The sequence below is a fragment of the Phasianus colchicus genome, chromosome 5, assembly GCF_987193195.1.
Source record: "Phasianus colchicus chromosome 5, bPhaCol1.hap1.1, whole genome shotgun sequence".
Lineage (NCBI taxonomy): Eukaryota > Metazoa > Chordata > Aves > Galliformes > Phasianidae > Phasianus > Phasianus colchicus.
Window position 1 is genome coordinate 60,908,466 of NC_143440.1, and position 22,842 is coordinate 60,931,307.

Here is a 22,842-nt window from a genome sequence, read left to right on the forward strand (position 1 = left end):
AATAATCTGTAATTTGTGCATTTCTCTTCACCTGAGCCATAAATGTGTTTCAAATGCGGTCGATTTTTCTGCTTTCCTTTCTGTTCTTCAGATATATTGGTTATAAACATGAGAATTAGCATAAGGTGATTCATGGAAAGTAAAAATTGCAGAATGCCCCACAGAGAAAACCCATTATACCCACTGGTAGTTATAAAATGGGGAACAGTAAATCTTAACATGTTTTCAGGGATGCTGCACATTTTTTCAAACAGTTGTGAGAAGTTTTATCTGATTTAGCAACTCCATTATTAATGGGAGTAGAAAATAGCAGGAAATGCATCCTCTATTCTCTGACTGTGGTATCTCACAGCTGCTGTCTGATGGCGCAGCTGAGACAATGCATCCTGGAGATGAAATGGAAGGAAAAGGGAGATGTAGTGACTGCAAGCTCTGTTCTGGAGCTCAGGCACCAATGAGCAGCATCTCTGGGAGCCTTACAGGAAGTGCAGTTGTCAGTAATCCTGCACACCTCCACTCCACCCATCCTTGCCCTAATCCAGACCCACAGGTGGGTGTTGGAAGAGCTCTGTCACTCTGACCCTGCTCACCTCAATGAGCTTCTGCTCTGAGTATTCTTTCTTGTATTCCCACACCAGGCACAGAGCAACTCCTCTGGTCCCTCTCTCTCTCATGGTACTCTCATGGAATATTTCTCCAAACCAAGGAGCTGCACACTTTACCAGGACCACTAATACACCTTTTTATAACGTTTGTGCAGTTGGACTCTGGTGATAAAGAAACAATATTTTCTCATCAGGAAAGAATATTCAGTCAGACCCACAAGAACGTCTGTGCAGAGTTCTGGGACAGAGGTGCCAGTGGTCTACTGGTCACTGACAGGGACTGCCTCACATTATGTAGTGCTCACAAAACTAGGATTCCCTCAAACCTAAGCATAACATCGTAACATTGCACCATTTGTGTTAAATTGACAGATGGCTTCTAGGGATATTTCTCTGTCATATTTGCCACTCATGACTTTCTGGAAGCACAGAGGACTGACTGCAGGGAGCACAGTGCCACAGGGCTCCTGCACTTTCTTGTCCTTGGGGTGCAGGAGCATTTGGCTCACTGCTGCTGCTGCTCCCTCTCTCTCCTGCTGCCTGAAAAGCTCCTTTTCCAACCACTTTCTCCATGACCTCCACAGAAGGAGCAGCGTATGCCCTGTGGCTGGTCTCAGTGAGAGGCTTTCTTCCATTTTATTTTTTATGGTTCATATAACTGGTATTTGTTCTGAAAGTCTCTGCTTATATACACACGGTATATTTGATATATAAACCCACATAAATACCGCTGGCATATAATGAGGTACTGAAATTAATACAGACTATGTGCTTAGTGCTGCTGGATCATATTTAATCAAAGCTCCAATTTTACTGGTGATAAGGAAGAAATCTTTATTGATGGGGATATAAAATATGAAAAACTGCCTCTTATAAGGAGGCATTAAAATCTAATTCACAGAAAAATCCACCTTAGGAAATGTATTACACTAAGAAAAAAGAGAAAGGGAGAGAACAACAGAGGTGGAAACGTGCACAGATTTACAATATACTGCAGAAAAAAATACTCTGCTACATCAGCGAAGCAATGCTCTACAGTATTTGCTTCTAAAGCTGTTCTTAAGTGATGAAGCTGAATGAGCAAGTATTGATGAATAATGCACTCACTACAGCTCTGTCTCTGTTTGTCTCATGCTCACAGCCTGACAGTGCCTCTGACCTGGGCTTTTCGGGAGCAGCACGTGCAGGAGATCACTTCAGAGTGCCATGCAGTGTGGGCAGTGTGGGAGGGCTCTGGAAAGGCATAACATCACAGTGCATCCTTGTGAGGTTTGTTGTGTTGCACTGGTATCGTTCCACTGAGGAGATGATAGGCTCTGGCTCAGCCCCACTGCTGTTGGCACTCCCTGTGAGGTCGGAGTTCTGCAGAACAGCAGAGGTGCCCAAAGTACTCTTGTGCCACTTGTACTCTTGGGTACTTTCACTTAAATTCTCTAGCTCCTGTTGGACTCCTGTTATGACTGTAACATGACCTTTCTTCTTAGTGAAGGTTCATGCTCACAAGAAGATCTGGGTTTAAGTTTCTCTTAATGGATCACGGTGTTCCCTGTTCTCAGAAGTACCAGATCCACACAGGCATCCAAGAATCTGCAGGTATTGCATTTTGTATACAGAGCTGAATTATCCTGCATTGGCAGTTCATTTTGGTGCTCCCACAATTCCCCCTTTATTCCAGCCAGCCGGGTAATTGCTGTGTTTCCACCTTTCTGCCTGAAATGGCATCACCAGCCTTTTCATTACTACTGCCAAGATTCGTTTCCCTCTCTCCCACAAAGCTTCCAGATCACAGAACAGTTGAGGTTGGAGGCGCCTCTGAGTTCACCTGGTACAAACCCCTGCTCAAGCCGGCCCATCTAGAGCTCACAGCTTTTGGCTGTGTGCAGTCAGATATAGATCGTCTCCAAAGACAAAGACTTCAGCGTCTCTCTGGATGGTCGACATCAATGCTCAGCCACCCTGACAGTCTCTCTACAGGCAAGTGGCAATAAAGAGTGACAGCAACCGGGAAGAGGTCTTTGGCTTGCTACCAAAGTGTATTATTTATCATTTCTGTAGTTTCTTCAAACAAGAGTGCCACTGTTAGAGGAAGAACCAGACACCATGTCCACCATTCATCCTCTGCAACTCTGACACACTCTCATGAAAGAGCAAGTGTGTGGTTTGTTCCCAGTACTTTCTTATGATGCCATTCCTGAGTGTTAGCACAAAGACTTTAAATGACTATCTAAAGATACCCATATATACAAGTGCTCATTTTTCTACATTGACTATTAGAAGTGGAAAGGACCCACCTGCTACTCATCTCTGTGACTACCCAGAAACAGTAACCCAACAGTCTGTTCCATAAAACTGATCTCTCTTTAGGTGATGTGGTACAGATATTTATGCAGAGAAATCAGCATAAAGCATTCTGTCCCATCTTGACATATCTTTCCCACTACGGCCACGTAGCTCATTGCTTCTCCAGTCAGAAAGCACACATATGTGGGCCCTGCCAATGTGGCCCATGCTTTGCAGGGGGCAGTAAGCCAAGGCCACTGTTGGGGTTCTCGTTGCAGCACAGCAGAACACAGCTGTTGAGGAGCCTGGGGAAGTGGAAGGAGAAAGCCTGCAGGCAAGTGGCAATAGAGGGTGACAGCAGCTGGGAAGAGGTCTTTGGCTTGCTACAAAAGAAAGTGTACTATTTATCATTTCTGCAGTTTCTTCAAACAAGAGTGCCACTGTTAGAGGAAGAACCAGACACCATGGCCACCATTCATCCACTAATGAAAAATCACAAGTGGTTTTCTGTGGTGAGCACTCTAACCACAGCTTATGTGGGATTCAAAGATGAATATTTCTGCATGGCTGTGCAGCTTCACTGTCACAATGTCTCTCTTTACAGCAGCTTCATGTGGTGCCCCAAATATTGCCATTGCTGTGCCACAGGAACCTTTCAGAGGGCACTCTCCACGCTGTGGAAATGATAACCTTCCACCCTGTTGGTTTCTGGATAGCCAGCTCAAGACTTTGCACACATTTGTAAATCAAACATAACTGGTTTACTCCAAGCTGAGAGTTAATATACTCTGGGTTTGTGTAAAGCTGCATTTCCTTCAAGTTGTTCAACTTGTTCTCTATATTTTCCCACTGGTATCTTTGGTTGCATCAATGACTATTAAAGGAAAGCAAAATCTGACTCATTAAGAAAGAGATAAGGCACCTTTTCTTAGACCAGGCAACAGTGGGTAAAATCCACTTTAAACTGATGTCTTAATGTCAAACAGAGTGAAATCTGTGTCTTCAGGACGTTTTGTTATACAAAAACGTTGATTCAGAACAAAATGCTGACGGTCTCCAATTGTTCAATGTTGCCTGTGAGGATATATGTTAAGTGAAAATTACTGTTCAAACAAATCTTGAAAATAAACAAAATGAACAGCTGAATGAATAATTAATCATACTATACCAAGTATTACAGGTGTTAGGCAGAGTTGTTGTTCTTAGCCCATAAATTTATGCTTCCAATGTGACTTACTCTGTATTGCTGCAACTAACATTAAATGTGTTTGTGTATATATGCATGTGTTAGTGCATATTTCAGCTTCTTCAGTATTATTGTCAGCTTGAAATATATGACAGCTTTTGTGGCAGGATACAAAGCAGGAATGCTCCTTGCTCATATTTTTGTGACACTGAATGCAACAAAGGGTAAAAGAACAGAAAGATATTAAAACAGAAAGATCATTTTAAAAAGATTTTATCTTATCACTATGTGATAGTTAGCTTTTCAGTGATAAAGATGTAATCGAGCAAAGACTGTTCTTTTCTTCCTTACTTTGCTGTCAGATTTTCCAAACTGCATGATCTCAGGGAACAATGCTCTTTTCCTCACAGGTACTACAAGAACGCTGACTTCTGGGATACATTATTCTATCTTCAGGGGCTCAGGAGACAGAACACACATTTCTATGTTACAAGAGATCACACACTAATTAACAGCATTAAACGTTTATAATGAATTATCATATTTACTCAGAACAAATGCATTCTACATTTAATTATAATTTAAGATCTCACAAAAATAAGCTTGTGATTGAAGAAAAGTCCAGAGCACTCTATTAGCATTTTGCAATTGAAAGTCAAGACATTTTGTCAAGTGCATTTTGTATCTTCCTTTTCTAGTGCTATCCATTATATTATCACTATATTATATTATTATCATTATATTAGCAGCGCTAAGCCCTAAACTGTGTAATAAAGTGGCTGATTTGCCCTCCTCCAGTAAGTGCTCATTTTCCCCAGACATTCTCCCCAACAAGCTTTGCTCAGTCGGCACCATACCTCACTGCTGGCATTCCTGGCCGGGTACAGTTAGCAAATACGTGGCAGAATAACCATGACCTGTGCAGGCCTATCAAACAGAAAATAAATGCCAGGTATCCAGATACCATGAAACTACCAATTTCAAATACTGCCTTTTTATTATAAGCGCAGCCTTCATTACCACAAAATCTTCAGGTAAGCAGGAGACAAAGTTATTACCAATCTTAACTTTTTAAAATATGAAGCTGATGGTCACATGGAACATTGTTCTCTTTGCATTGATGAATACTGAGAGAACAGGTGTTATTTGCAAGGCATTTCTTCCTCTCAGGACTCACAGCACTGTCTCGGAGCTGAGGCGCTCATGCTGTGCAGTTTGCTCTGACCCTTCACGGAAATTGCTCTGCTTTGGCCGGCTGTGACATGCGCCCTCATCACTTCCTTGATGTCATTCCTCATGGAATGATCTTTTCCATGAAAATATCATTGTTTAGCTAAATCAAACAATTTAGCTCAGATCTAATTATGAATTCACAGAAAATAACTTTTTTTCTGAACCAAGCTGGTCAGAATAATGAGTAAAAACAGATATTCTCTGGGTATTTCTTGATAAATGAAAACTAAAATATGTATTTCCCCATCTGGAACAAGAAATTGCTAACTACTTTTTATTGATGTCTGCTGTATCTTAAAGCACTCTTGTGGTCACATTTTTCTCACAGTGTTAATATTAAGAATTTGAAAGGTTACATGAAGAATTGCATAGCTACAGTGGGAAAGTCTCAGAACTATGCAGCTCAGCATCCCCATTTGCCTGGGTGTGGGCATCAGGTGCTTCTAGATTTTAGAAGTCTGTGCAATAAGTGTATGTTTGCTAGAAATATTCACCAAATGTAATGGTTTCAGCCTTTTTTCCCCCATTTACACAGTCAATTCAATCAATTTGTCCCTTGAGAATGTGTGAAGATATTTTAACACTTAAAGCCATAACAATGGCAACTTTTGTTCTGAAGAAAAGTTTGCATCCTACAGAGATACTGTTGGAGTAGCTGGCATGGTAAGCACTTAGCAAAGCATTATAGCCTTCTGAAAGGAAACAATCTGAACACATCTGCTGGATACCAGGGCACATAACACTCGCAGTCACCTCTTTGTATGGATCTCACTGCAAGTGTAAAATTTATTTCTACCAACTTGACTATATGATAAGACTCATGCTCTGTATATTCGTTCATCCCTGAACAAATAAGGCACATAGAGCACCAAGAGCAGTGTCAGTGGAGCTACTGATCTCCCCAAGGTGCCTTGGCCATCCCTACCAGAGGACATGGCTGGCACAGGGCTCAGTCTCCTCACCTATCAGGTGACCATTTGAACAAAAGTCACCAGAAAGCAACTTTGCCTCTAGATAGCAAGGTCTGGGGAATTGCAGTGGCCTTGCATATGGAAACCTTGCAAACACCATCACAATTAAAATAATCTCTGTTTAAAGAACATCAGGTTTTGTCAGTGGCACCAGCACAAGGCTGCTCCAGAGGGTCAGGTATGGTTTTCAGCCTGCTTTCAGGAGCTGAGAGAGGTCAGAATATTTACATCTATGAAATCATAATGACAAGCTTCTTACCTGAATGAGTAGCTTTCTTATCCTGGCTGTACTGAGGATCGTTCTGGGAACCCAGTCTACTGACTTTATTACTTCTTAGTGCCACTGCCCAACTTTCACTCCTTTTTGAGTCCTTTTCATTAATAATCTAATCCAAAATGTTTTGTTCCCTCAAAAGTGGTGTTCCATTTTTATTCCACAGCCACTTTTGCTACCCAACTGCAAAGAGTAGGAATGACAAATTATCTTTAAGTCTTTTGAAACAGTCATAGAAGTGTCATTCAAACTGATAGTGTGTCCTGGTTTCAGCAGGGACAGAGGTGGTTTTCTTCATAGTATCTGCTGTGATGCTGTGTTGTGGCTTTAGGAGAAAAACAATGTAGATAAAAACTAAAACACCAATGTTTTAATTTTTGCTGAGCAGTGCTGCACAGAGCCGAGGATGTTTCAGTTTTTCAACTTCTTGTACTGAGCTGTCAGCAAACTTCTGACAGAGCGCAAGGAGCTGGGAGGGAACTGAACCCGGACAGCCAAAGGGATGTTCCATAGCATAAGATGTCCTGTGAAATAACCACAGAACTGAGGGGAGCTGCCCGGGAAAAGCAGCCGCACTGCAGGGACTAGCTGGGCATTGGTTTGTGATGAACTGTATTAATCACAAACAAATTCGTATTTGTATTTGTATTCATAATTGTGATGAATGTTGTATTGTACACCAATATATATATATTATTACTATTTCTGTTATTTCCGTCTTCCTTTTCTGTCTTAGTAAATTGTTGTTGTCTCAACCTCTCAACCTACATGTTCTACTTCCCCCCCCAACCCCCCGCCCCCAATCCCCAATTCTCTCCCCCATCCCACTGAGGGGGAAAAATGAGTGAATGGTTGTGTGGTGCTGAGCCACTGCTTTGTTAAACAGCAGCACAGTGCTACAGGGAGGAAGCTTTGTGCTCACATATATCTGGAAAATAAATAGGTACCTGGGAACAGAACTAATCATAATATTTTGTTCAGGTTTGTTCAGAAATTAAAAATACTTTCTTCTTCTGCTATACCTGTTATTGAAATATATTCTGTTACATTTTTAGTAATTCATGGTTTAGGAATGAAACAATAATTTTCTCTGAGGCAGATTGTATGTTTTAAAAGCTCTGTAAACAACATATTTCCAAAATACAGCTGTTGTTTCTGTAGGTATTAATGCAGAAAACCATGTAATAGGGCTTCAAACACCCATAAGAAAACTGAGGACTGCAAGTTGATAACAAACAACCCAAAGCCCAAATAGTTTTTAACATTAAAAATAAATCCAGATTTGTCTGGGATCTCTGTAGAGTTTTGTAGCTTCCAGACCATAAATGAACTTCCATTTTAGCTTTCAAAATTAGTTACTAATTATGTTGCTTTTGCATGTATAGAAGAATCTTCCCTGGTAGAGGAAGCTAATAGGTTTGCAGACCTTCAGGTTGGTGATGTCTGCAGAGCTAGCTCATCTTTAAAACACCAGCCCAGTACATTTTTCTGATTTATTACTCTAATTTGCTTTTAATTGATTACACTGGGGGGAGGTGGGGGGGGGGTGGGGGTAGGGATTTGTAGTAGAAGTACTAAGTCACAGCTAGAAACAGTGATTGAGCACACAGTGGGAAGGCAGGCCCAGCCCAGGGGAGCTCAGGTGTGTGCAATGTGCCTGAGTGACGGAAGGGGTGGAGCCAGGATGCTCCTCTTCCCAGACCTCATTTAAGGATTGGCAGTGGAGGTAAGGTTGTCTTTCTCAAGATTTCTGTCTATCTAAGGCCTTCTGAAGGTAAGCAGGTGGTGGTGGTGGTGGTGGTGGTGGTGGTGGTGGTGGTGGTGGTGGTGGTGGTGGTGGTGGTGGTGGTGGTGGTGGTGGTGGTGGTGGTGGTGGTGGTGGTGGTGGTGGTGGTGGTGGTGGTGGTGGTGGTGGTGGTGGTGGTGGTGGTGGTGGTGGTGGTGGTGGTGGTGGTGGTGGTGGTGGTGGTGGTGGTGGTGGTGGTGGTTTCTCTATTGCCGATGCATTTGAGCAAAATCCTCCCCTGCTGTAGCCTGGGATCCTGATGCTCTGCTATTGTGTTTTTCCATTGCATTACATAAGTAAGTCAGCAAGACATTAAGCTTAGGGGAGGCTGGAGGAAACAGGAAAGCAGCTGTTAACAGGACAGGAGAAAGACAGAGAAAGGGAGCCTTGTTCAGTGTTGCTAAGCTGTTAATTTGGAAATAAAACACACCTTTACTATTAACAGATTACAGGATTCAGAGCTGATTTATGTGCAGCAGCACCTCACCCAGATATGGGATGCTGTGGCCAGGGGATTCCCTGTAGCAGTCAGTGATACTGGGGCACTTCTCCCTTGAAGCACACCCACATTGGAGAAGGGATGGATTCTGCCTGTAACACAGTACTAGAGACACTGAGATGTTGACAGCCATGCCTGTCTGCTTTTCCTTAGGTGAAGCCGAAGCTTATAAGCTGAGCTGTAGGTTTGATCACCTACTGCACTTAAAATCATAGAATCGTTTAGGTTGGACAAGCCTCAGGATCATTGAGTCCAACCTTTAACCTTATGTATCACTAAATCATGTCCCTTAGTGCTGTGGCCACTTGTCTCTTAAGTACCTTCAGGGATGAGGACCCCACTGCTTTTCTAGGCAACAGTTTGAATGCTTGAACACCCTCTCCACAAAGAAATTCAGCCTAATGTGCAACCTAAACCTCACTTAACCCAACTTGAAACCACTGTACTTTAAAAGTACTTGCTCTGGTTTTTCCCATAGAGTGAAGCTGCTGTTTACAGAAGCATTTTAATTTGCTTAGGGATATCAGAATTGTCAGAGCTTTTTGCTCTGTGACTAAATCTCCAAGGAGTAGTGCTTGTGCTGATGGTTTTTAAGATACTAATGGGGATGTCTGGCCTGTTCCCTCTAGCACCTCTTTGCTGAATTCCACACTGCTGTCATAAGAATTACTCCATGTCATGATGAGTAGAAGGGTTACATAGTTTCACAAAGGTACATTTCCCCCCCCCCCCCCCCCCCCCCGAAAAAAAATCTGCCTCTTAAATCTGCCTCTTCTGTGAGTATCTTTTGAGCTATATTTTGAACATTTTCTCAAGATATTCCACGTGAGCTGCAAGAACATCATTTGTTATAGGTGCTGTTGGCAGCTGGGGGTAAAACAGGCTTGTGATGTTTACTGATTGGGCAAGAGTGCATTCTGGAGGAAATTGTCTCCTTCACAACAAAAGCAGAGATCCCTACAGTTGCAGACACCCTCTGAAACGCTTGTTTAAAGTAACCCCTAAGAGGGACTACTTTCCACTGACTTGGGATACCATGATTTTTACAGGGATCTGTTCTAAATACCAGGCATGGGAATGGAGTGCATTTATGGCAGATGTTAATGAAATTAATGCCCAGCTCACTGTCACTGTCCAAGAGTACCTCACATTCCAACAGTGCAGGTCACGTTCAGTGCCCTCTGAGCACTGAGTGTGTCATCCATGTCACCCCCAGAACGATGCCTGAGTGCCATGCCCTGCCTGCGGACTGTCCTAAGTACCACACCTCTTCTGAAACGCCCAAAGGACCGAGCACAGTTCCTATGCTCATGTGCCTGGTTTAACTGGGGCAGAATTGCAGGAGGTGGACTGGGCATGGGTGCAGAGCATGGGCCTGTTCCCTGGGAAGACCCAGTGCCCTATGGTGCTTCCAGAGGCTCTCTGGAAGATTCTGTTGTTTCCATGTGAGTCTGACAGAGACCTGCTTTAGTTTAAAAAACATCGTGTCTTGCAGTAAAGGGGCCATAAGAACAGAGGAAGTTGTTCTTTCCATGTCTAGAGGAATTTGCATCAAACATTTAAGTTTAAAATATTGTAATGCTCCTGTGTTAGAGGAGTATGTAGAGCTGGGTATGAAGTTCAGAGTTGTACCACCTCCTGTTTCCCGAAGATGCATGTCAATGAAATATTAAGGACTTGAATGCAGTGAAAAGGGAGCATAAAGCATCCGAGTATGCAAACACAGTGAGTCTCTTTAAAATGTTTATTTGGTGAAAAGCTAGGAAAAAGCATAAGCTGGAGCTGCAAAACCAAGTGCTCTGATGGGAGAAAAATCTGAAACTCGGGGAGAATCTGCAGTTGTTAATTCATACTGTGTACAGGAAAAAGATATTCCTCCATACACAAAATCCTAAGAACAAAACAATGGAGTCTTTGGGTTGGTCATTTTCAAATCTCACCTCTGTGTTTACTTGTTGTTATAATTAGGCAGGATCTTTAGGCATCATCAAAATCCAAAGCATTTAATTTGCGTATATCAGAAATGGTTTGTGCAGTTTTTCAAGGAATGGGAATCTTGAAAATTGTTTTGATCTGTCTTCAGGATTTCAGTATCTGCCTTTGGGCAAATCGATCTGGTGAGTTGTTCCTGCCCATGACAGAGGGGTTAGAATCAGATGTTTTGTAATGATTCTTTTCGACTCAATCTATTCTATGATTTTTCTGTGTAGTCTAAAGAACTGATGATGTTTGAGGGATATGAAGTGAAATAGCAAGCTATTTGAATGAAAGATTCAGAAGATATGCTTAAAAATTTGGAACTTCTAAAAGTAACTCCAGCTCTTTAGTTTAATTTCACGTTCTACTCAGACTTTGCTGAACAGGACTATACATTATTGATTGACAAAACTGATTTTTTTTTTTTTTTTTATTGCAAGCCATGGATAAATGCTAGGGACTTGGAAACTAGCAGATAATGTCACCATAAATTAAATACCTTCCAAAAAAAAATAAAATGTGACTAATGTAAATTGAAATTCAGAGCACATCTTTAACCCAGTTGATGAGGGAGACTTTAGTACATTAATTACAAGGTTATTCAATGGTTAATGTTTAATGAAGTTTAAATGAAATTTTAAAAGTGAAATGTAAAATCCACCTAGAATGCCCCTCTGCTCTGTTCTTGTGAGACCTCACCTGCAGTACTTGTCCAGTGCTGGGGCCCTCAACACAAGAAGGACACATCAGAGGGTTGGAGCACCTCCCGTATAGGGACAGGCTGAGAGAATGGAGGCTCTTCAGCCTGGAGAAGAAAAGGCTCAGAAGGTACAGTATAGTGGCCTTCCAGTACTGAAGGGGGCCTAGAGGAATGCTGGGGAGCGAGGGACATTTTATAGGAACACATAGCAGCAGGATGAGTGGAAATATCTTTAAACTGGAGAAGGATAGATTTAGACTGCATCTTAGAAAGAAATGATTCAGTGTGAGAGTGATGAGATGCTGGAACAGGCTGCCCATAGAGGTTGTGTTTGCCCCTCCTTGGAGGCACTCAAGGCCAGGCTGGATGGGGCTGCGAGCAACCTGGTCTGGAGGGAGGCGTCCATGCCTATAGCAGGGGGTTGGAACTAGGTGAACTAAAGGTCCCTTCCAACCCAAACCATTCTATGAGAATTATCAGCCTGGAGAGAGATTATTAGGAAAGACATTATTGTACGAATGGAGAAAATGATAGGAATAAGCTGCTCATCACTTTCTGTAATATAAAACTCAATACCACCTTGGAAATCTAGTTGGAGTCTGCTCCAACCCATAGCTGCAGCAGCTGTTTCTTGATTTGCCAGACTTGGCTCTCTCTCCCAGTCTACTCATTGTTACAGACCATTTTTCCTGAGGTGCGGTAATCCTGGTGTATTCTCATTTTGAGTACAACATGCATGTGATTTCCTCAGTCTCCTGTGCTGCAGCAAACACAGCTGCACACCATGGAATGACTATTGTCCTGCTGCAGGGTGGTTCCTCCTGCTGGTACAGCATCAGGGTTAGTTGGCTCAGGGACTGCCTGTCATAAACAGGAACAGTAGCAAAAGATTTGGAGAAGAATGCTCTGTCTCTGCAAGTCTGGTGAGTCACTGGGCACAGTGTTTTGCTGACCAAAAAAAGTTACTGTCTCTCCTTATTACTGTTGTCTAGCTATCTTCAGTAACTGTTAGTGCTAGAAGAGCCTTTCCTTTCTCAAGAGTAATTTCAATTACAGGAAGATGAAGAAAGTGCAGCTTTTAAAACAGGCTATTTTTAAGCTTTTAAGAAAAGTTTGAACGTTTCCACAGGCTGTGCACTATAAGATGGTCTGTCACAGAGTCACTTGCATACTGCAATGACCTCCAAGTGTTCTAGTCAACTGTCAATGTCATGCTTGTTGTTAGCAGAATATAAAATTGGTTACAATTAACTGAAACAAATCACTTTTAATTGAAATGTAACTGGGATGAGAAGACGAAGAAATGAATATTGAATCTAATGAGCTATCTTAAAATAGTTCAAGTTAAGATTACTTCGATTCTTTTTACAAGCTGCCAAAGTTTATACATACAACAGAGTAGGATTTAGAAAGACAGTGTTGGCACTTTTAAGATATCTTTTAATGATTGTGTTCCAGAGGGCAGACTGACTGCACAGAAACTTCTGATCCTGGAAGCCTTCATTCAGGTGGAAGCTCTAGCAGTATTAAAAAGATCCATGCCAAATTCATTCTGGACTTAGGTTGGTCACGATTCCACTAAACACATTTTAGTTACGAAAGAGAAACATTTGGCAAATTTGTTCTCCTAACTCCATGTAGAAATGTTTTTATTTTAAAATCGAGCTAATAAGAACAAGTTGTTTTCTACATAGGCCTTTTCTGATAACATCTGAAGATTGCTTATGTAGTAATGAAAAATATGCACAGACTTTTTTCAAAGTACTGTATGTTATTCTACTCCCATTTAAAAAATTTAGCAGAAGCTAAAGAGAAGTCCTTCACTTTGCACTGCTCTGCAACAACTAAAACATAATTGTTTTGTCATCACTATTTTTATTAAAAAAATCCAAAACATGGCATCATATAAGTCTATGAGAAAAAATGAACTCTATCCCAATCAAAAACATGACAAAGATGAAGATAGCAAGTGCTGTAAAATTCTCATGGAAATTAAGGGTTGATTAAATTTGGATGGTCTTCCTGTCCAAAAATTCAAGAAACGTGAACTATCTGATTGCACTGCGTTTTGCCTGTATTTTGTACCAAGGCAGCAGATTGCTCTCTTTCCTCCTGTTGTTGTGGTGCAGTTAGGGTTTCTCATGGCATTCCAGTTCTCTGGTCACCAAAGTTGCTCTTGAATTCCTAATCGTGCCCATTGAGTACCTCTACCTCTCTGCTGTGTGATGCAGTGCTTCTGCCACTGCTTATGGGCCAGTCCTTTTATTTGCAGGCCATATCCAGTCCAGCAGAGCTGCTGCTTCCTAAAAGCACTCCCATGATTGCCTGCAGAACTGGCAGGAACTGCACAGTCCGAGCAGGATATTGTTTAGGTTTTATTTTTAACAAATTACAGATAACAGACTCAATGTCCTTGGGATCTTGTGAAGGAAAGATACATCTACATATGTTTTAGCTGACATTGTGAGCTCCTTAAAGAAGGATGTGATAATCTTATTGTGGGAAACGCATCCCTTGCAGAGTAACTCTACAATCCATTCCAATTCTGTGATTTTTTTTTTTTTTTTTCACATCACACAGAACTCTGACTCTGAGGTGATTGATGTAATTCAACCCACCTCAGCCCTGAGCCTTTTACTCTCCAGTCCTACTGTGTTAGGAGGAAAAAGGCTCTTTTGTGTTTGTGAACTACCATACAGATTTTAATTCACTCTTCTCTAACCTAATACTCCAAGGCCCTTTTTTTTTTTTTTTTTAAGTAATTTTATAAATATTATCTCGTTACCTTTACAAATGGCTATTCCACCAATTTGTAGTAAATACTCATAGTCTAGAACCTTTCTGGAGAAAATGATGGAAAATCAGAAATCATTCCAGGCTTGCAGCTGTTGCTTTATTAGTAATCTTTCCATAGTACCTTCAGGACTTCTCTAGCTGCCTGAAGAAGTTAGATTACAGTAGCTGAAATTTTTGTCGTATCTCTTGCTCTGCAGATTCCCAGAGCTACCATCTCCTTTGCCTCTGGGAAGAAAAGGCGAACAAGTTTGTGGTGATATTGAGCAGCTGTACAGCCAAATGTTGTAAAGGAGGAGTACTGGGCCCTTCTTCTGGCACTTTATTGAGCAGCGAAATGTTTATCATCAGTTTGAAAGTCCTTGTAGCTGTAAGAGCACGGTGCATAGATCCAGACGCTGCTACCAAGTAGGGTGGCCAGGAGCTGTGGGCCCAGGGACATACGCACTGGGGGTTGCTCTCCAACTGTCATGGCACAGACTGTTTGAATCTAAAGAAATTCAACAACACCCTCCTCCAACAAGGACAAACTGTTACAAGTGCAATATGTCAGCGAAACTGGTATACTGTAGATAAGGCAGGTATGGTTACTCAACTGGAATCACAAGCGAATGGGAAAGGTAATTGTTTTATTTTCCCCTGTGCTTCTTAGGGAAAATATCTTACTAGGGAGGTATCTAACAAAATATTCAGACAAGATATGGTGCTATAATTATCAAATACCATAACCAATCCTAGGTGTGATGGTGCTGCTGCTCCTGACTGGCTGTGACGCTGCTGGGGGCTGTTCATATTGTCCTGCACCCACACCCTGCCTCTGCCATCCCAGTGGACCGTCTGACCAAGGGCTGCGTCCACATCAGATTTTCTGATAAAAGCATCTTGAATCACTTCACTGCTCCCAGGCAATCTTGGGCATCAGCCTTGGCTAGAACATAATGTCTTGGTGTATCGCTTCTGGAGCACCAGGAAATCCTGAGCTCAGGCTATGGGCACTGTGATGCCACAGACAGATGTGGGTGGCAACAGGGAGGGAGACTGATATTTCTTGGTGCGCAGTGCTCAGCTTGTTGGGAAGACGACCTTCCATGGCAGGAGCTGGCATGAGGCAGCTCAGGACCAGTCTCTCACTGCACCAGTCTCAGCTGCACCAGTAATTGCACAAGTGTGTTTAATTTTCCTGCAGGCATCAGAGCTACAAAGGGTCTTTGCTCAAAATGTGTGTCCCCCCTTGCATTTGAATGTTGGGTTTGGCAATCTTAGCGGTCTTCTCTAACCATTATGATTCTGTAATTTGGTGATTTTCATTGTTATAATTATTCACAAATGCAGCAGCCTGCAGGTGAATCCCACTTCTGTGTTAAATACAGATTTTCTTTTTAATTCTACCTATAAGAATAGCTACCAAATACTTAAGTTTTGAAACAAAATAATTAATCTTTTATTTTTCCAAAGCTTAAAATATGTATTTAAAATTTTGTTCTCCATCATGTTTAATCCTGAATTTCAAAGAAGGTGGTATATCTTGACTCACACCTACTTGTAATATCTAGCATTGTTCCCAGAGAAATTGATCCACAGACTTGAAGTAAAATATTAATTGCCAGTCTCTCAGGAGACAGTTTGTAAACAAAATAATTAGCTTCATGCAGATTACTGAGTTAATATGTCATATGCATGGCTTTTGGAGGGAGTGTAACTGCTCACTTATGCATACACTCACCCCCACTGAGCGGTTTGTTTTCTGGGAAGATGTGGACATGGTTGAAATTTCTGTTTTGTCCAATGCACTGTAGGAAGAAACTTTCATAGTACAAAAGAGCATGGTGCCACAGTGGCACAAAAAGCTGCAGTGTACCCTTTGTACTCCAGTGCAATGAAATCAGAGCTGGGGAAGGCAGCACTCAGTGTGTACAGGGTGTACATCAGTGATAGAGATCTTGAGGTATGTGTTTTTGTATATAAATCAGGTACATGATTTACTGTAGTAAGTCTGCAGGGCAGATGGTTTCCCACTCGCCCTGAGTAGATGACTGAATGATTATCAATTGTCAGAGGACAGAGAGCTTTAAGCTGTGGCCCTGCAGATGTAGTGTGCATAGAGGTGAGTGTGGTGTGAGAAGATAAGTGCTGGCATGTGGAGGTACCTGATAACCTCCTAAGAGTGAGGACTGGTTTGGAACTGCCTGGGGCAGCACACAGGGCAGAGCTATGCTGTGTCTGGCCTTTCAGTGCCTTCAATACAGCCACATAGAAGTTTTCCCTGGGCTTTTGCATGGTTCCCAAACCCTGAAGGTTTTTTCTGAGCTGAAGCTGGACCGCTGGCTTTAATGAATATACACAGAATTTGTCTGCTCCCTTTGTGAACAAATTTGTTTTTTGCTTTCCCACATCATATTGTCTGGTTGTCCCAGTTTTTTGCCTTTTCCTGGCTGTCACTGCTCCTGCTCGTTTATCTATTCTTCACCAGCTGAGAGTGTAGTGGTGTGATGAGCCCCTCCTCCGCCCTGTGCACAAGCACCTTCCTATGCCTCAGTATCTTTGTCTTGTAGAAGTTCACATGAATAGCAGTCACCTGAATGAACTTCAATAGCTGTAGAAAAATCAGTTTTTCAAGAAGGTATTCATAAAAAGTTATTTTCATATGTAAAAGCTGCTGATCCTGAAACATAATATTCAATGAGTGGATCAAGGAGCATTCCATGGCCAACAGGGCAAGGGAGAGGGGACCCTGCCCTTCTGCTCTGTGCTTGTGAGACCTTACTTGGAGTACTCTGTCCAGATGCGGAGCCAGAGGAGGGCCATTAGCTGAGACCCTTTCCACTTGATAAAGATGTTCAAAGCCCCATCCAGCGTGGCCTTGAACGCTTCCAGGGATGGAGAATGGATTTTTTTATTATTAAAACATAAAGTATGAACAAAGTCTGGAAAACTTATGCTGTTGTCAGGTAGCCACATAGGAATGACCATTATTTTTAAATTTGTCTCTGAATTTTGGCTTTCTGTACAATTAATTTAAAGTTTAATTTCAGACAAAGAGGCAGCTCACAAGATAAAGATGGCCAAGAACTAATTCTCCACGGTAGTGTGGAACTATAGAGTAGAATCACAGCTTGCTTAAAAAATAGCAGATCCATGATTTTATGCATTATTCACTTGTTTTTATCTGTAGCTTGTGTTATAAATCATTGTCTCATTCTGTTTTAAGTCATTACAGAAATATTTCAATGTATGTTAGCTCCAACTGGGGAAAAAAGCCTACATTATTTGTATGGTAATGCCAATTTCTTTATTCCTCTGAAAGGTTTTATATATCAATTCATCAAAAATTAATTGAGAGTGTCCATGTGCCAATGCTGGTGAAGGCACTTGCAAGGCATGGGAGGAAGAGGGTCAGGTTCTGGGTCAGATTAGGTAAAACAGCATAGGTAGAGCCAATGAGCTAAACCTTCCTGCAATATTTTCTAGTGAGCATGTGGTCCAAGTGAGCCCTGTGATTGAATACTGTGGTCTCAGCATTGCTGTGAAGCAGCATATTCTGCAACAGAAAAGCTGAAAGCAAAGGCACAGCACTGAGAGAGTAACAGGAAGGAGAAGGCTAGGGGATGGGACCTGTGAGAGCTCGGGCTGTATTTGTGTGCTGGACACAGGGGTGCAGCTGGGCTTCTCTTAGTCTGAAAGCTTTTATTAAAGGATGTCACAGGAGTAGGGTTCCTGACCAGGTGCAGTTTCCCTGTTAAGACCAGCTTGGGTGGCAAATGGAGCAATGTGAAATGGAAATATTTAACACAATCCACTTACAAAGCCTATAATTAAGAGTTAAAAAGTATCAGACTTCCCTATGCCAACCTTGTAATGTCTCTGCTGAACTATCCACTTGCAGTCTGCTTCTTCTGTACCTACACTGGTAAGGTAGAATATGAAATTCAGTGCCACTTATATGAAATTTGCAGTGATAATCTCTAATGGAATTGATTTGACTCCAAGGGAGAAAAGAAATTGCTCAGTTTTTAGCTGATCTCCTAATAGTTCTTTATTTTATTTCCTCTTTTATTCTGAAACAGTGACACTGAATGCTGATTAGATAATATTTTGCTGATATTCATTTTGGATAATTACTTTGGATTGCTAACTTGGTTACAGATGCCTGGTTTAGGAAACATGACTAGAATGTGATTTTAAAAACCTCTGTCTTTGCACAATGTATCATTACTCATTTTAACTACTAGTGTATTGAAGCTCTGGAAAACAGTCTGTGATTGTCCAGTGCAAAAGCATCCTTTTCACTGTTTTGCACGGCAGTAATTATTATTTAAAATCAGTATTTTTTATTCGCCTCTAGTTAACATTTAGTTGCTTTCTAGCCAGTAGTTATTAGTAATTCACATATGTTTATTCCCCTCACCTTTTGGGGACACTTTTGTAGTTAGTTAATGAGTGCTGGCAACTCTACGCAATCAACACTGCCAGAGTAAAACATCTTTAAGATGATGCCATGTCTGACATGGGGTGACCTGGTTCTTCCTTTGTCTCAGTACCATTTTTGGAGGGTGAGAGTGCCCGCACCGCTGCAGCATCTCTAGCAGCTTGGTGGGAGCATTGATGTCTTTGCTGCAAGATGACACTGCTTGGCCATTTGATGCTATGTGAGTTATAGGGTAAAACTGTGCACGATGCCATACAGCTGCAGCTCCAGGAGCTGACTCCTGTAAGAGCTGCCTGACAGCTCGCTCTGGGCTAAGGGCATAACCTGGGCTGCCTGAGCACTGCAGGGCTGCCACCACCCCACAGGGCTGCTGGATGCCGTATCTGGGCAGTGCTCTACACATCCTGAGATCTGCACAGTGGCAGCCCCTTGGTGTCACAGTGCCATGGGGCAAAGCACTCTGCTTTCTGCCCATGCAGCTACTCATGGATTGACAGTGTACAGATCTAGGTACTTAGTTTCAGGCTCCTTTAGGGCACTTACCACACAGGTGCAGGAACCTGAGGTACGAGCAGAGCATTTTCCACTGAGGAACATGCTGTTCTGGTACAAACCACACTGCATTTTCCACCGCAGTGGAAATTAAATAACATGAACTACTATGCCCAGATATGCCGGTCTAATCTGACATCTTTTTATGTTGTTGTTGAAAAACAGTATTTCTAGACAAAAATGTATTCAGAAGGCTTCATAAGGGGAAGAGACAGTGCCAGGAGGGTTAGCTGTGGTGAGAATAGTGTGGAGGGCCTCTAGATGGCTGCACAGGGGCCTCTGGTCCCACTCCACATTACATTTCCAGTAAGGAACTGCCTTTGTAACTGGGTGACGGTCACCTCCAGGCACTGTGTAGAAAACTCACTTTGCAGTGGAGGCTAAGGGTGTAGCCCTGTGTCAGCAATGCTGGTTCCCTGGAGCGATAGCTCTAGTCAGCATCTGTGGCCATGTGAATGAGTGTTGTGAGTTAATCCAGCAGGTGGCTCAGTATCATGCAGTGATTCACCCACTGCCCCCTTCCCAGTGGGATGAGGGAGAGAATCAAAATAACAAAGTAGAACTCATGGGTTGAGATAAAATTATCTACTAAGATAGAGAAAAAGAAGATAGTTATGACTATATACAAAAGCATATAACAAATGATGTACAAGTAATTGCTCACAACTCCCCGACCTATGCTCAGCAAGCAGGGGAGATGAACTCCTTAATCCCTTCAAAACTCATTCTGCTTGATGTCATATGGTATGCAGTATCTCATTGGCCAGTTTAAGTCCACTATCCTAATTCTGCTTCCTCCCATCTCCTTGGGCTCTTTGCTGTGAATGGCCTCATCTCTGTACAACACTGCTTAGCTGGCAACTATAAATATCAGTGTGTCATCAAGATTATTTTTTTCCTAGAACCAAAACATAACATTGTACCAGACATTTTGAAAAAAAGCCCAAAACAATTCTGTCCCAGCTGGAACTGAGATAGTGAGGCTAGTTTCTCAATCTTCATTATGATTTGGCCTAATGGAAAAGAACTCACTTCATCATCTACTGTCACACTAGCAAACACAACTCAAAGTCATTAAATAAAATGCATCTGTCTCAAGTAAGGAAATATGTCAATTCATTTCTGGACTCATTTGCACTTGTAACTTGTGTCCCTCTGAAATCAGGCACTGGTTATGAAGGCAAAGCCAGTTAAGCTGCCACCATGCCACATTCAAGCATGTCTTGACTGCTTACTGTCTGGGCACCACAACAGAGGAAAGTATCCTACTAGCTGGTTCAAAATGCTGTCCTATCAAATGACTACTGACATAAATACTAATAAGTATCTTATCATTGTGCATTAGAAGCTGATTCTTAGAATGAATGTAGGGTACTAATGTGAGGTCAATCAGGTTACTGTCACAGGATCATGCAATTTCAGAATAGTAGGTGCTTAAGGGATCTTCAGATCTCAGCAAATCCAACTTACTAAAGCGGGGCTAATGTATAAATGTCTTGATGGGTCTTGACTATCTCCAGAGAGACTCCACAACCTCTCTGGTTTTGCCCAGAGAGGCTGTAGATGCCCCATCTGTCCCTGGAGGTGTTCAAGGCCAGGTTGGATGGAGCCCTGGGCAGCCTGGTCTGGTATTGAATATGGAGGTTGTTGGACCTGCCTGGGGGGTGGGGGGCAGAGGCTGGAGATGCATTATCCTTGAGGTCCCTTCCAATCAGGGCCATTCTGTGATTCTGGGCATCCTGCTCCAGTTTCCTCACATCCTCACTAACGTGTGATGCATTAACACAGTACTTGTTTCATCGACAGGTAAGTTTAGTCTTCAAAAAATAAGATGTTTGTAGAAGTGATTAAATAAAATAATCTGGATATTTACCCATTGGAAAAAAATAGCAGAAATCAAATAAAAAAACCCAACAAACCTGTTACAAAATGCCTATAGTTTTGATCTTTCAATTTAACAGTTTCACTACATTTGTGCTGCTCCAATGGTCAAGTTCAGTGCAGAGGTTCAACACCATCTTTTTCTTTGGTAACTTTTGATGCTTTCAACTAAATATTGACAAAGCAGAAGACATGGTATGTTTGGAATTTTCATACGCTTTCTGGTCTACAATGTCTTTTTGTTCTTTTAAGGCAAAATAACAGGAATCTTCCTCACTCTCCCTCCTACCTCTCTCTCTCTATTTTTTGATATAATATGTGTAATTAAAAATAAGAAAGTTAGAGGTAGATATCAATCAATAGATAATGGACACTGATATACAGAAAGGGGAAGACAGCATGAGGAGGTTTCCTGATTTATTCTTGATTATATACAAAAAGCAAAATGATAATTATATATAGATAATGAATATTATGTATGAATAGGCATATATATGTATAATTCTTCTGTATAATTTTCTTATATATACACAAAAAAATATACTCTATGTACAATATATGAGTGTACTGTTTTGGAATAAGAGCAATCTGCAGGAATCCTGTACAAGCAAAAATATTTTAACTGTAAGGGAAAGATATGGGCAATCCCTGTGCATAACCTAGTTAGCAGTAATCTATTAACACAGCTTTGAGCACTGTGAGTGCTCTTTCTGTGTATGCCTGGAAAACACATTTTGCGTAGCATTTTCAAGACTGGACACTTACTGCAAATAGCATTAATCTTGGACTGCTTAAAATGCAATTTCAGTGCCATCACTTAACATCTGCAGCATCATAAGTGACAAACTTTCATATGCTATTAATTCCTTAACATTCTCAACCCACAGATGTTGACAATATAAATATATGGAAACCATTCAGAATGGTTGAAAGGGAAATCAGTGAGTCTGATAAAGCACCTTTAAAGATTCCAAATTGCCCAATAAACTAGGAAAATATGAACTGTAGTAAGAGATTAATCCTTTTGTTTTGGCTTAGAAGTATTTTACTTTTTTTTTTTTTTTTTTAGACTAAAATCACTAGAATTTGGTTTAACGTTATACCAGCAGTCTTCATCTCTCTTCAAACAGGAGATATAAGGAGAGAAAGCTCTATGGATTCAGAATGAGAATTCCTGCAGGATGTATTTTGATTGTTTCGCACATCTATTTCCAATATTCAGTATGACTGGCATATGGAAACTGGCAGATGAAAATAAAGAACATGCTATTAGTGGGCAAATGCAAGAAATACCCTAGAATATTTCACAGTTTTCTTTCAAAGGTCTTTTTTTGTTCATAGGGAAACAAAAAGTCCCTGTAAATTTTTGAATAATTTTATTTAGGTATATTCTGGGCCATCCATACCTTTATGAAGGCAGTGGAAGAGTGAGAACACTGAAGAATTGAGGATAAAAAAACAAAAACAAAAACACGGTATCAAAATTGCTTTCAACTGTTACCGAAGTTGCTGCATTGTCATATACTTTTAAATCGCACAAGTACAAACTTGGCTAGTTTCTCCAGGCTATCTTACTCTGATGTATTTTAGCCTTAGAGCATTGTTGTGATCTCACAGGAATTGTTCTCCCACGAATTAACAAAAATGCCCTCATGTTAAATTACATAAAGAGCTGAAAC

At 41.4% G+C, this 22,842-nt stretch overlaps 1 long non-coding RNA gene across 2 annotated transcripts; it reads left to right on the plus strand.

Moving 5' to 3' along the window:
• The first annotated feature begins 1,681 nt into the window (after positions 1–1,681).
• LOC149917988 (uncharacterized) lies at positions 1,682–2,602 on the plus strand. Of its 2 annotated transcripts, none has more exons than XR_016467393.1 (3): positions 1,682–1,983; positions 2,090–2,198; positions 2,381–2,602. It is a non-coding gene; the product is annotated as an uncharacterized LOC149917988 (long non-coding RNA). The 2 variants fall into 2 exon arrangements; XR_016467394.1 differs by having other exon boundaries at positions 2,095–2,198.
• The last annotated feature ends 20,240 nt before the right edge of the window (positions 2,603–22,842 follow it).